The sequence below is a fragment of the Sinohyriopsis cumingii genome, unplaced genomic scaffold (assembly GCF_028554795.1).
Source record: "Sinohyriopsis cumingii isolate HCF-2022 unplaced genomic scaffold, ASM2855479v2 utg002285l, whole genome shotgun sequence".
Classification (NCBI taxonomy): domain Eukaryota; kingdom Metazoa; phylum Mollusca; class Bivalvia; order Unionida; family Unionidae; genus Sinohyriopsis; species Sinohyriopsis cumingii.
Window position 1 is genome coordinate 96,138 of NW_028316179.1, and position 16,206 is coordinate 112,343.

General features: G+C 31.6%; 1 long non-coding RNA gene across 1 annotated transcript; it reads left to right on the top strand.

Moving 5' to 3' along the window:
* The first annotated feature begins 10,508 nt into the window (after positions 1-10,508).
* Positions 10,509-12,590, top strand: LOC149770814 (uncharacterized). The gene is made up of 3 exons (XR_016418461.1): positions 10,509-10,624; positions 11,401-11,480; positions 12,020-12,590. It is a non-coding gene; the product is annotated as an uncharacterized LOC149770814 (long non-coding RNA).
* Positions 12,591-16,206: the final 3,616 nt, after the last annotated feature.

Here is a 16,206-nt window from a genome sequence, read left to right on the forward strand (position 1 = left end):
TACCGACTGACGAGAAGCTACTGGCAGGCTTTCTCACGTACCCACATTTGTGGAATCCGAGACTCGAACCCATGCAGACAGAGGTGAGACGGCAGTGATCCGTAAGATTTAGCGCTTTAGACCACACGGCCACACGGGGCCCCGATTTTCCAGAAATAAACTCCACAGGGTGATACCACCTTTACAATACGGATGGTCTTGTCAGCCAACTATCTGCTTCAAGGACTTGCACATCTTCAGCTGTGAAGTTATGTACGCTTATCAATTTCTAGTTTATAAGTTATAACTACTATATTACCACATTTCTTTTTGTATGTTTTCTATGTAGCGTTGGTGTACGCAGAATAATGCACATATTTATGTTCTATTTTTCGACTTAGCAAGGGATTTATATTGTTAATTTAAAGCTATATTATTTTAAGAACTGTTTAATAAAGTAGGATCTTATCGAGCAGCGTTAGGTTTATTTTTGAACCTGTCATTTTCTAATTATTGTGCTGATAATGTAATCTATATAACTGACCGTGTATGACGTCATTACGTATTATGCCCGTGTCATGTATAGTAAATGGTAATGGATATATTTTCAGCTGTCTAATGTCCGTGGTGTCCAGAGTGGCTAGTGTCCTATGGGTCTAATGTCCGGAGTGTCCGGAGGCTCTAATGTCCTGAGTGTTCGGAATGTTCAGAGTGATCCGAGTCTTCAAAGTGTTCCGAGTGTCTGGAGTGTGTAGGGCTATGTAGAGCTGTCTTGCGTGTCCTGAGTATATATGGTGTCTAGAGTGTCTAGAGTGATCAGAGTGACCGGAGCCTTCAAAGTTGTCAGTCATCGATGTCGACGTAAAGCCAACAACACAAATTAACCGTAGAAGCTGTAAAGCTAAACTGTAGCAGCCGTGGAGAATAAATAAAGTGTGCAGATGACGGAATGCATCTCCTTACATATAATTCTTTTGCCGTGAGCTAATTTTGGGGTCCGTAAAATCCATTGTATCTTTCTGGACTGTAAAGATAAGTTGTATATATGTCCCTTTTTTATCACCATAATTTCACTACCTGAGTGAACTCATTTTACTACATGAGTAAAATGCTACATTGTTTCCTACCTGTGTAAACTATATCCATCTTTTCATTGTCAAATATGTGTGAACCATTCACCCCTTATCTATGTATTTGCTAAATTAATTTGTTTGTATTTTTCTTCATTAAGTCTGTGCGTTCTCAAGTTAATTAAATCCAATATTTGCATTATACACGCACATATTCATAATTAATTGCTCAGTCAAGACATCCATTTTTAAGCATTGTATTTATATCAGGGTCAAAAGTATTCTGTTGTGAATCCGAAAATTCCACCCGGTTAACTTTTTACAATTGTAGAAAAACATTAATTAATCCTCCGGTCTTGGAAATCCAAAGAAAATGTTTAGGAAATGTTTTTGTTCAAGAATTCTGTATGAGCACAAAATATTTCTTAAGAAACAAATTAATCTTTTAGAATCCGAAAAATTAAAATAAAATTCAAAAACTCTAAACTTCAATACTTTTCACAAGAGAAGAAAGCAACTTGACATCAAGTGTTCAAAAGCCCTAAAAGACTGATCTCTCTCTCTCTCTCTCTCTCTCTCTCTAAATATCACTATTAATACTAAGTATTTCGCAATTTAGGAAATGCCTAATTGCAAAATAGAGGATCAAGCGATTATGTAAAAATCAGGTAGCTCCTGTATGTCGTCGATAAGAACCAATCGTTTTACTCCGAAAATAAAAGTTGTTCACTTGACCCTCAATCAAGGCCAGGAACTAAGTCAAAAATAGAAACAGTGTTTCTATTATTAGGTATTTATGGAAAGATTCAGGTCAAATTGAATTTTCTGGAAAATACAAATTCCTAGTAAACAATATTATATTACATTGACATGTAACTAAAATGAAAAGATTGCAAACACCACAAACAATAAAATCAAATCAAATACAAATTAAATCAAATATAAATTATATCAAATATATGTAACACTTACTTGAAATGACAACTGGTGACAAATTATAAAATAAAAGCATAATGTAAGGTATATAATTGATATTAATGTTACATATGCAGATAAACGAATGCTTGCATAGTTAAAATGAAAATCGTACTGACATCTCAAAGAACCACAAGAATAAGAAACAAAGTCTAATAATGATAAGGTATATAAAGGAATAGAACTTTAACAGTGTGTAAGCCAGAAAAGGAAACTAAACAAAATTACCACCAAATAATTCAAAGGAAATATCTCACACATGATACAGACATACTCATAAACGGTTTTCTTTCTTTTCCATTTAACGTTGTCAATCACCGCATGAAAACTGGTTCCCGTCTTTTCAATTTAACTTTCTTAATCAGCGCAATAAAACGGATTCCCGTCTTTTCTATTTAACTTTGTTAATCACCGCAAGAAAACTGCTTCATGTCTTACCATTTAACTTTCTTAATCACAGCATGAACACAGATTTCTGCTTTTTCAATTTATTTCGTTTTCTCACTTTGATAATACCCAAAATACCACTAAAAAAACCACTAAACTGTATTAAGTGATTAATAGCTGACTTTCAGTGTCTGTTCACAATGTTTTAGGTTAAGCAACTTGTCCAATGAGGACAATAAAATATATTAGAATGCTTTAACTAGTCATTTTTCATAAATCAAGCATCATTTATTGATATTTCACAAATATGCTATTCGAACTGAATCCTGAGACGGTAAATGCAATTCCTTTCCTGTATTCTCTTTACTACACTCACATATACAGATATATTCACCCTGAGGAAGATATGTAACGACACGAATATTCAAGGGTAACCTACAGTGAACACAAAGTTATGCAGATTCCTCTGGCTTAAGTCACATCGTTAACATTTAACATGTTTACACAAAGACATCTCAGTCATTTCACCATCGTAAATAATTATGACGTTTGATGATAAAATGGATTATTTCGTGCAATTATGAATGACCGTTCTTGTTTGACGTAATTGCTACGCTTAAATCATCTAAATTTTAATTCCCAAATAAGTGCATTGATTTCGAGAGACGTGATTTGATCGTTGTTTCATGCAGAGTGCATGTTACTTATTACCGACACGATGTCTTTCCAACGGATGTTATACAGGACATATTTTAACTGATCTGACAATTTAATCACACAGATCGTCTACTTACATATTAAGTGTTTGATATATGGTATAGTTAGCATTTTATTCGTAGACGTTAAATCGGCAGAATTAATTCTACTGTGTGTCTATTGTTATTTGGTCTTCATGTTTATAGCATTACGTCAGTCTCAGAATGGAATCTTTGATGCTTCATTTTGATTGGTAAACAGTTCTTTCTTATCCGATGATCGCAGGCTTTAATGTTTAATTAGTTGCTACAATCTACGATACTATACTATACTATACTATACTATACTATACTATACTATACTATACTATACTATACTATAATATACTACACTATACCATACTATATTATACTATACTATACTATACTAAACTATACTATACTATACTATACCATACTATACTATACTATACTATACTATACTATACTATACTATACTATACTATACTATACTATACCATACTATACTATATTATACTATACTATACTATACCATACTATACTATACTATACTATACCATACTATACCATACTATACTATACTATAATATACTATACTATACTATATTATACTATACTATACTAGACCATACCATACCATACTATACTATACTATACTACACTAAACTATACTATACTATACTATACTATACAATACTATACTATACAATACTATACTATACTATACCATACTACACTATAGCATACTATACTACACTATACCATACCATGCCATACTATACTATACTATACTATACTGTACTATACTATACTATACTATACTATACTATACTATACTATACTATACTATACTATACTATACTATACTATACTATACTATACCATACTATACTACACTAGACCATACTATGCCATACTATACTATACTATACCATACTATGCCATACTATACTATACCATACTATACTACACTATACTACACTATACTATGCTATACTATACTATGCTATACTATAATATACTACACTATATTATACTATACTATACTATACTATACTATACTACACTATACTATACTATACTATACTATACTACACTACACTATACCATACCATACTATACTATACCATACTATACTATACTATACTATACTATACTATACTATACTATACTATACTATACTATACTACACTGTAAAATATAATACTATATTACATTATGATATGCTATGCTATGGTATGATATGACATGATATGATATGATATCAAAAGATCTGCTATGATATGTTAAACTATTATATGATATCATATGTTATGGTGTGATATGCTATGCTATATCATGCTGTGTTATGTTATACTGTACTGTACTGTACTGTACTGTACTTTACTGTACTGTACTGTATAATAAAGAACTGTATAATATTGTATAGTACAGTATAGGTTAGATCAGTATAGTTTAAGATGGTGCAGTGTAGTGTAGTGTTCTGTTGCGTAGTGTCGTGTAGTGCAGTGTAGTGTAGTGTAATGTACTGTACTGTACTGTACTCTACTGTACTTTATAATAAAAGACAGTATAGTTTCAGATAATCACAAGTTTATTCCCATCTATATATATATATATATATATATATATATATATGTATATATATATATATGTATATATATATATATATATATATATATATATATATATATATATATATATATATATATATATATATATATATATATATGTATATATTATTTCTTTAAAGATGCAAGTAAATCAAGTAAACATGTAAGAAGAGGGTACAGTTGCGTGAATTAAATCCCACAACATTCTAAATGTTCTATCACAAGTTCAAAAGGATATAATGTTCTGAATGAACGTCAATAGTCTTAAATGTGCTGATGTACCAATCGTCTTAATTGCTCTGTTTTTCTAAAATATTGGTGTGAAACACAAATTTAATCTTTGTTTTCTTAAAAGGAATAATATTTACTCAACGATGTCAATCAGCTCTTTGTAATAAAGGATTCCTCTCAACAATAACTCTTAACACAACAGTAAATGACTCCACAGGATGAACATAATAGAGAAGTGTATGATTTTTACTACATCATATGTATATATATATATATATATATATATATATATATATATATATATATATATATATATATATATAGATATATATATAAATTGATCTATCTATCAATATCTACCTTTCTAATATATATATATATATATATATATATATATATATAGAGAGAGAGAGAGAGAGAGAGAGATATCAATTGATCTACCTATATATATATCTACCTTTCTATTATATATATATATATATATATATATATGTATGTATGTATTTATATATGACAATCTTTTCATATCATAAATCAGTGAGCCTCTTGAACTTTTTCTTTCTTATATCAGATTAGGCGTTAAAATCAAATCTTTAAAATATGACAAAGGTCTGGTAGGTCTAAACTCACACCTCAGTCATGGACAAACGTCAAGCACACAATGGAAATTTAAAATAATTAACATTTACCAAATATGAAACGTTTATTTAAACTGCAAAGATTAAAATTTTCTTCCACCTAGCCATTATCATAAGGATGGTTTCGAACTTTCATAAGATCGAGCTTGTAACAACGCTAATAATATAAGACAATGTCGCTCCTCCTCGTCTGAGCTAAATCAAGCAAATACTTGGCGACGTATATCAAACCGTTTTACTTTCGTCAGAGTGACTAATCGGGCTAAATGTATCACTGTTATCCCGATCATGACCACCTGTTCCTAATTTGCTCAGAGATTGTCACACCTTTCTTCTACAGTTCATTTATACTTCTCCTAACATTAATCAATTTTGCTTCTCAATCAATGATATTACTATTTTATCAAACGTTATCTTGCAACCCTCTTAAATTTCAAGCTATATTTTATATCTGTTACTTTCATTGCATTGCAGTATATCTTGTATTTTAATCTGGTGCTTGTTATTATTATTTGTTTTGCCCATACCTTTAAATGTTCCCTTTACAATTCCATGCATTCGGTGTATGATTTCCTTTTTTCTTACTTTGGAATATTCTCCATCAAAAACGCTTACGTAATATCGTAATTGACTTTGCTGTTCCATAATAATAGAACAATTAGAAGTTCATTATTGCTAGCTTTTTTTAAACCTTATTCCTTTCTTTCGCTTGTTTTGCTTGTTAGTTTTTGTTAATGTTTTTTTAAATTATTTTTTTTGTCTGGTTGTATTGTAATTTTGGCTCTCGTTTTAATCTTCATTTCATTTCATTTATTAAATTATATGTCATTTCGATTACAGTTTTCAATTTAATGCAAACTTTTATTCTCAAATATAATAAATATTTCCCCAATAAAGATGTTTAGGTGGTTGTGGTAGTGTGGAATGTGGTTCCGTTCATACATTCCTACACTTCCTTGGCATTTTTAATCCAAAGATTTCACTAATTCACTTCAAGATGGTTGCTTAGAGATAGAGGCAGGAACTAGCGTTCCATTTTTGATAACTCGTTTTGGAAATTGTGTTATAGTTTTGCTTATAACTATCACATAAATGACTCAATAAATGAACGAAGGAATGACTGAACGAAAAGAATTCATATCAGCGATATCTACACTCAGAAAGAGGGCCTAAGTGCCGTTTGAGAAAGTCACTTCTACCGTTACCTGCTACGGAGTTTATTTCTTTTCAGAATCAAATGGCTCAGACTAGCACTTTTGTCTGCTCATTTCTATCGAGAATTTCTGACATGCCCAGATGATAGACTTGAAATATTACTATTGTCAATATCGTCAATATCTACCCAGTTTAGGCCTAAAGGAAGCTAGGCTGGTGTGGTATCACCAAATATCAAGTATAAAATATAAAAGTTAAAATGACTTAAATGTTCAAGGATTGTCTGTTGTGTGGAAAATGTATTGATATGAACTGAACAAGGCACGTTAATATTGTCTTTACGCGCAGTGGACCACAGCATTGAGATAGTATTAATATATGCCAAGGAATTTTATTTGTATTTGAAGCAGAAGTAAGATGTAATGATTGTTACATTTTTCATATACCATCCAGTCTTTTGTGTATATTCCTAACATCACAAAGCCATGGAATGGTGGCTGCCATATTTGACTTACGGTCGTCATTGTCAAGTGACTAACAGTCATATGACAGCCATAATTGTAAACCGATGACTACTTATGTTCCATATTCAAAGTACATTTGTGGTCGATGCTGAAAATAACAAAACGAACTCAGAAAAAATGCTGAAATATGAAATACATACTTTAAAATGTCTTATTTGCTTCTTTACATACTTCATGTTCTCTTCTCTCTTTCATCTGCACGTTGTCCTCTAAATAATAATCAACCAAGGTATATATAATAATAATGATGAGGACATTGTATAGCACGTAATCTTTAGAAGCTCTAAGCTATTTACCACATTAGACAACACCTATAAGATAAAAAATATATAATAATATTATTACAAAAACAAACACCATTAAATAAAAAAAAACATTAAAATATTAAACAAATGCTGAGAATATTTCAGGTAGGAAGCATTATTAGGTCTTTAAGCTTGTTCTTGCAGTCGAAATAAGTACGTTTTGAGAGCCCTCTTGAATGTGATCACTGTCTTTGTGTTTAAGTTCAGTGGTACAATGTGAGAGTACTGTCCAGAGTAACACCTAGGTTTCGTACTGATTGTGTGAATTTAATGTTGGCGTTGCTGATATTCATTGTTTGAGGTAAAGGATGTGAATGAGAAAGTCTTTGTGTTGTGATCAGAATGGTCTCAACTTTAGCTTAAATATGATCAGTAGCTAATGACAAGTACAATAATAAGAAAACAAATTAATATGGCCAGCTGCTGATATGCGACATAAAACAAAAGATAAAATTTTTAAAAAAAACTGAACGAAATATGTGTAATCATTAATTTTTTATACAAGTTAAAACATACTTTAGGACATTGGTTTTCCACCATGAAAAACCTGACGTACCTGATGTTTTTGCGTTCTTTATTAAAATTATAGAAATATACCTTATACAATTGTGATACAACGAAATAGTTTTAATCTTTTATTACATTCGAGGGTATTGGCACAATACCACGTTTGGGACTACAGGCACATCAACACATTCAATATTGAGACTTACATGGAATACCACTGCAATTGGATTTGATATTCGAACAACGGAGCTTGTGATAAACTTTAGGACTATTTGGGAGTTAGTGCAAAATACTGTACATGCGTTTTAAATTTTCATTCTGCATTCTAGGGAGATAGAGTAGTAAGAATATCAAAAGACGAACAGAGGATTAGTGTAAGACCACCTGGGACTTATTGTGCATTACATCAGGTATATTAAGTAAGATCTAGTAATACAGCATGAAACTAATTCGCTCTAAAAAAAAAAAAAAAAAAAAAAAAAATCTCATGGATACGATAAATTTGAAATTTGATGTAAGGAATCTTTGTAGTGGACACTTGGACAGCTAATATCACATCCATTGTGGCTATATTGGAGATACTGCTATCTATAGGTAGCCTTTGGTTAAATCAAACTGGCTTTCACCAAAAGATTTCTTATGATGTATGAGTTATTGATTATAATTTAAAATGGTGTCGACCTTATATCAAGTATGGTCACCTTGATAGCCACGTTAGTCATCCTCAAAGAAAAGTCATGTCAACATCGGGATTTCTGCAGTAGAATTCATATAATATCTAAATATTCCAATCTTACACCAATCTTACACCAATCTTACTCCAATCTTACACCCCATATGGCTGCCACAACAGCCATCTTGAACATATTGTTAATGCCACCCTATTTGAGGGGATCATCATAGTGATATGGGGTTTTCGCAAACGATTTATGATCAGATTTACTCGTTCTAACATATATATTGCGCTAAGTTTGCATTCAATATAACTGTCAAATTCATTAACAATAACATTAAATGTGATCAAAACAACACTTGTCATGAAAGTAGTTTGAACTGATGCATTTAAGAAACATCACCCTTGCTTTTTTTTTTTTGCTGGAATATGTAAGCAGTAAATCATTAAAATTGCTAGACATAGACGGCTGTTACGTGTTTAGTTGATATAGATTCAGGAGCAGGTGTTTTTGTTTTTGTTTTAGACAACAAACAAATCAAAATATCATGTCACCACTAGCTGGTCAGAATTATTTTATGTTTTCATCTTTAAATTCTCATCTTCATTTGTCACAATAGGTTGTTACCAAACATGATAGTTTCTAAATAAAATTTGAAATTTAGGTAAAAAAATTGCTAATAATGTAAAACACTCAAATAACTGATGCTTGCTTATTCAAATAAGATATATCAAACAATCGCAAGGATAATAAGCCAATTATAAAAAGTATAATGTAGATGAATGAAATAGACAAAATAAACCCTCAACAATTATATATAAGCCTGCAATAAAACAAACACCAAACAAATATTAATATAGACATACACCACACACACCAAAAACACAGCGCCAGTCACTCTCTATCTTAGTCACCATTGCTAGAAAAACCAAATGATACAGTGTAATAAGTCATATCTGGGTAGCAACAATCATAATCTGTTTTAACGATTCGCTAGTGACTCAGTATAGTATGCGTCTGACAAACTCAGACTACAAATTTTGCTGAATGCAGACATACATTTTTCAATATTCTAGTAAGTGTTTTATATTTAATGACAACAAGTCATGGTGTTGTAATTCAAGCTTATGTGAAATTAAATTCTTTTTATAAATTTTATTTTATATTAAAAGTATATTTTGTCGTATTGATAAAAACGTATGATGGATACAAAGCATAATTGGCAAAAGTTACCTAAAGTCAGCATTAACCTCTCCGTTCACATCCAGATGGATTCCTTATTTTCCTCGTCGATTTCTTCAAGGTTGTCATTGGGACCTTATTACTCATCTTGAATTTTATTTTCTTCCAGTAAAAGTTGTATAATTTACGTTTTGCGCAGGTAAATCTCTTGAAAGGAATTGGAAGATATTTTTAAATCTGTTGTTCTCATTTGCTTTTCTATGTATTCCTTTAAAGCATACAATTTACTAGCAATGACTTTAGTTGCAGTAATGCTACTCATAGTAATATTAGTAGCGTATGTCATTTCGAGGAATGGTGGGGGTGATAATATTATTTTTCTTATAATATGTATTACTAATGTATTTCTATAGTTTTAGAGACAATACCGAATTTTGCGCCAGGTTTAGTCTCAACTTTGGCAGATGTTGCACACGCCATACCTCTTTCTTACAGGGCAGTACATTAAACCGTTCATAGATAATCTATTTTACTGACATATTTGTTCGTGAACCATATTAAACGCACGACTCCAAAGCACAGCTGGTAATATCGTCACGATATAAAATCACACTTTCCGGCGGTTTGTCAGACTGAAAGCGGAGCGTGAAAGCTGAAGACAGAACAAGGTAGGTCTACAAAGGTATCATATTTACGACTGTCCTCGTCCTTTCATTCTTGGACGATTCGTTTTCTATTACATATTTTTATCTTCAACATTTCAACTTCATTTTCATTTTTGTGACGAATATTTTAAACCGTAAGAATATAAAACATGTTATCTTAACAAGTATCACGATTCCTCTATATAACGGTCCACAGAAGTTGCTTTTCTCAATGTCAATGTACCACGAAAATAAATTCTAATTTCATTAAACGCAAAATAATCTAGGCGAAAGAAATAAGACCATGCAAATCTCTCTCTCTCTCTCTCTCTCTCTCTCTCTCTCTCAAAGCTAAAGATTGCAATAGAAAACTTTATCTGACCTATTATTCAAAAGGTGCTTTCCCTTTCATTGCAAAGTGATAAACTGGGACAAAACCTGACAAGAAATTTTGTATCCTTCATTGGATAGTAGATTGCATTTTTGTCGTCACTGTACACATAAAGCATGAACTAAATGGAAGTTTATTTGTTTCCATGCACATGACGTTTTTCGTCAAGCATACGTAAACAAAATGGTGAACTTGTTATTGTGACACGTGCAAATGTATATATTTTTGTTTAAACCTTTCGGAATGTTTATAGTTATACATATTTTCACTTGTGCACAAATCGTACACAAGGATAGTACGTTAAGTTCACTACTTCTTACTTGGCGCCAATGATAGAGCATTTAATTGCTAATGTCAATACGGAATATTGAGCCTTTCGAAATAATAGAAAACAAAACCTTTTTTTCAGACAAAACATCAGAACAATGAAGAATCTCTTCGTTCTTCTTCTCATTGTAGCCATCATCAATTTGAGTTTTGCACAACAGGGTAAGATTTATTTAATGTTCTGTCTTTATACCAATATGCATGTTGGCATATAGATCCGTCTTCTGTTGATCTGCAAAGAGCACGAAACAATTCTAAGTTATATTAAATAGATACAATTTACTGAATTAACATAATTTATTTTGCCATAGATGCGCGGCAACTTCAATTGTCTCAAAATGAGAAAACGACATATGTGACATATATATATATATATATATATATATATATATATATATATATATATATATATATATATATATATATATGGGGACGCGAAAGGACATAGAATAACCACCATAGTGAAGTTGAAGTTGACCGGAATAAGCAAGTTATGAAGTCATACAAAGCAATCACTTCGATAGTGTACTATATACGTGTGTGTGTGTGTGTGTGTGATGACGACCAAATCCAAGTGCCACGAACTGCAAAGGTAAATTAGAAACTAAGTATTTTGCTTTCTAATAATATGCTTTAGTTTATATGAAAGCATTGATATAGAAGCAAGCAAAAAGTGTATTTGTTTTCCTATTGCATTTCAGGTGCTCCAGGTCCTCCAGGTGCTCCAGGTCCTCAAGGAAATCCGGGGATTCAGGGACCTTCTGGAAGTAAGGGTCAACCTGGTATTAATGGACGTCCGGGGCGACCTGGTTTACCGGGTCCACCTGGTCCACCTGGTCTACCTGGCGATTTCTAGATCTGGTCCTTCGCATATTGTCTTGTCGTGGAAGTACTACTATTAGCATCCTTAATGATATAATTAATATTTAAGACAAAAGTCTTCCACAAACCCCTAGTACTAATTCTGGGGAGATGAATGACTAAAATATTTTCCTTCCTGCTGCAAGATTGTCAGTAATACTCGCATTATTTCCTTGTTTATTACATGTTATACTTTTGTTTGAGTAAATGTTGTTGAAGCTAAATTAACTTTAACTAATTATCTTTCGTGATGATACAAATTTAATCTCAAGGACATTTTGCACTTGCCTACAACTGCAACGTCTATGACCGACAAGGAAGAACCGATCCTTGTTCATACCTCTATTATTATGTCAAGCTAATTTTCCAATAATTTTAGTGCTTGAATAAACTATAAATTTCTGCATCAAAGCATTATTTATTTACATTTTATCTTTTTTTCATTTCTTGCTTTTATTCACTTCTCTTACTCACTGTGTTGCATCTTTATGCTGACCTATTACGGTGTTATGCAAACGCTGATTTACAAAGAACTAAAATCACACTTTTGGGCTTGAAAATTTAGTCTACCTGCAACAGTATTACAGTAAGAGCTGTCTGAACTATTTCGTCGTGCCTAGGACATTCGGCAACAAATGATGCCTGTTGGACAGATTAATTTTGTTGAACAAATCTGCGACAGATTCCGATAACCTAATAAATACCAATTGACATGTATCTGACAAAGTTTGAATAGCCAGATGTTCACAAAGTGAAGATTTACCTGTCAATTGTGAAGAAGAAGAAAGACGTTTATGTCATACAATTTCAAAACTGTTTCTGTTAACAACATGCCCGATATTACTTAGCTATTTAAATGTTATGGATGTTTCTATTTTTCGTTCTCTTCGATCAAAAAGCCTACCTATACCTATCTTCCTATTTGCCACTGCTTCTTCCATTGTCTGTCTTTCTGTGTCTATGTTTCTCTCTCAGGGCCCAATCATCTACCCCTGAGGAAGAACCAAGCTGCGGAAAAACGTTTGGAACGCTACATCTAATTGTACTGCACATTTGAATATAATTTTTCTATCGGCTTACAAGTCCTTTGTCGATGATTGCTTCAAATCATACACATGTATTGGATTTTGGTATATTTTATTAGTTGTACAAATATCCATTTTGAGAGTTCTTTACATAAGGTTTCACTCAACAGCCTTGTTTGGGCTTTCTTTATTCTTTCCCAGAGCATTCAGCCTTTAAGAAACTTTGATGAGTTATGCACTGACGCCAATAATAAAATAAATGGAACCTTATAAAGATCGTTTCCTCTAGATTTGTAAAGAAAACGCCAGGATTCGTTCGTAAATTCAGAAAGTGGCAAAGTAGTGCTCGAATTTGACTCATAATTATATGACAACATTGAAAATATTTTTGATATATTTGCATTGTGTGACATTATTATAGTTTTACCAGTTTTAAACCATGATGTGTAAGATTTATTTCAGAAAAACAATTTTATGTGTATTTAATTTACGTTTTTTTATTAGTTAGTCTTTTTATATATTTTTATTTAATTGTTTGCTATTGATACTTTGAGACTGTATGCTGGTCTTGACCTTGTTAAGAAATCAGTTAATTTTCTTCTACGGCTAAATTATTGATTTGGTTTTCAAAGAAAACATGTAAATATCGCTCTGATTATAGAACTTTATAACTTCTTAATGAATTGTCTGATTTACGTCTTGTTTACTACATGTTTTCGTTTACGGCTTTGGTAACAGACTTCAAATTATAAGATAAATTTATTATGTACTATTATGAACATTCCACATAGTTATATTCTGTTACATACGTTCGTTTAGAAAATGTTACTTATGACCTGAGATCACGTGGAAGTCTATATAATCTTGTTACTGGAGACATTAATAATTCTTTCTACAAGAGGCATAATCGGTTGTATTATTTTTGTGTCTATAAATTCATTTGAGCTCGAATTAATTTGTTCAAATTCATTAGTGCAAGTGCTTTCTCTCTGGAAATACAGAGTGCTCGTAAAAGTTTGTATTCTTGGACAATTATATTCATTAGGATTTATAGTGAATTCAGATATGGAATTTAATACTCTGATTCAACAAAAGACAACAGACAATTGGTACAAAAACACGATACAGGACACCAAAGACACAGCAACGCGTTCAGAGTTAGTTTTAATTTAGATTTCCACTAAAATGTATTCGGAAAAGTCATTATTGGGCCTTGTGCTATACTTGTTAGATTATTTTGATTAATTTGCAATGCCGTAAGTTCATTTCCCCCTGATTGCGACGGAATTAAATCATTTGTTGAACTTGACCAATCCTTTTGGTCTCCACTCTTTTATTTCACTTATTTTAAGAGTATATACTCATAACAAAGCAAGTTAACAAATGCAAAAAAGTTCTGCAAATAAGTTCTAGGAGGTGATGGTATTTGACACAAAACATTTTCCCGAAAATCTGCATCCCTTAAGCGACGAAAACATTCTCTCTTCCTCTATCATGCTATAACACAACCATTTAATGTTGTTCTAGAAAACGCACGTGTACAACATGTTCCTCACTACACATGGAGACACAGCTCTAGACCACACTGTCGCTTACTAATCATGTCTACCAGTAGGTTTCTTTCCCTAACGAGCTTGACCCCTCGCCTTTGGCATTTCACAGCCTGAAACAAACAAACTAGTTTCTGACAACTCGACCAGACAGACAGGTGAATGATGCTAGTTTCTCTAGGCTGATGAGTCTGTGCTCCAGCAAACAGCATTGCCAGTATTTTTGACTATGAACTTAAAAAATCACGACAACAACACATAAACATACAAACGAACGAAATGAAAGGATGTGCTGTAGTATCACATTCTAATAAAATCAATAAATTTGACAAGGGATGATTGTTTGCCACAACATATCAATCTAGAATAAATCAAAATATCAGTTCATTTCTTATATATATATATATATATATATTATATATATATATATATATATATATATATATATATATATATATATATATAAGAAATGAACTGATATTTTGATAAGATAAAAACATATAATGATATAATATATATATATATATATATATATATATATATATATATATATATATATATATATATATATATATATATATATATATATATATATATATATATTGGGTATTCAAGTTCAAAATCTATTTTGCAATCTTTCTTCACTGTTCAAGATAGTGTTGCTCGAAAATTTAATTTTGTGTCAGCAGGTATATGGCTTAGATAAACATGATACAGTATGGTTGAACAATGTTTATAAAATCAAAGTTAAAGTAACCAATGCAATAGGCGGTGACGGTGTTTGTTCATTACCAAGTGATATGGTGATCCAGACAAATATAATTGTTTCAAGGTTGTGAGATACATGCAATCTTGTAATATATATTGCTATACATGCTGATATTTTCAAGAATATAATACAAAAAGATGATTGTGTTAGCCGTAACAATTCGTCGAGTGGGAGTAAAGACTTAATCAAACAGGGTAATGACATGAGAACGTTCGTATAATAATAATGATAATAATAATAATAACGACGTTATATATATCCTAATCTTTAGAAGCACTAAGTGCTTTACAACATAAGACAACACCTATAAGATAAAAACATATAATGATATGATTACAAAAACAAACACCATGAAATAGGAAACATTAAAAAACATGCTGAGAATATTTAAGGCAAAAAACATCATTAGGTCCTTATGTTTGTTCTTGCAGTCGAAATAAGTGAGTTTTGAGAGCTCTCTTGAATGTGATCTCTGTGTGTTTGTGTCTAAGTTCACTGGGTAATTCATTCCACGTTGCTGGGCCCTGGTATGCAAAAGAACGCTGTCTTTATGACTTTGTTTTCATTGTGGCAATAATGAGTATACGATTTTTAGAAGAGGAGAACAAGTATCGTGATGGTGTGTACACATGGGTGAGGTCGGATAGGTATGTTGGACTAGGGTCAGACAGTGAAACGTAGAA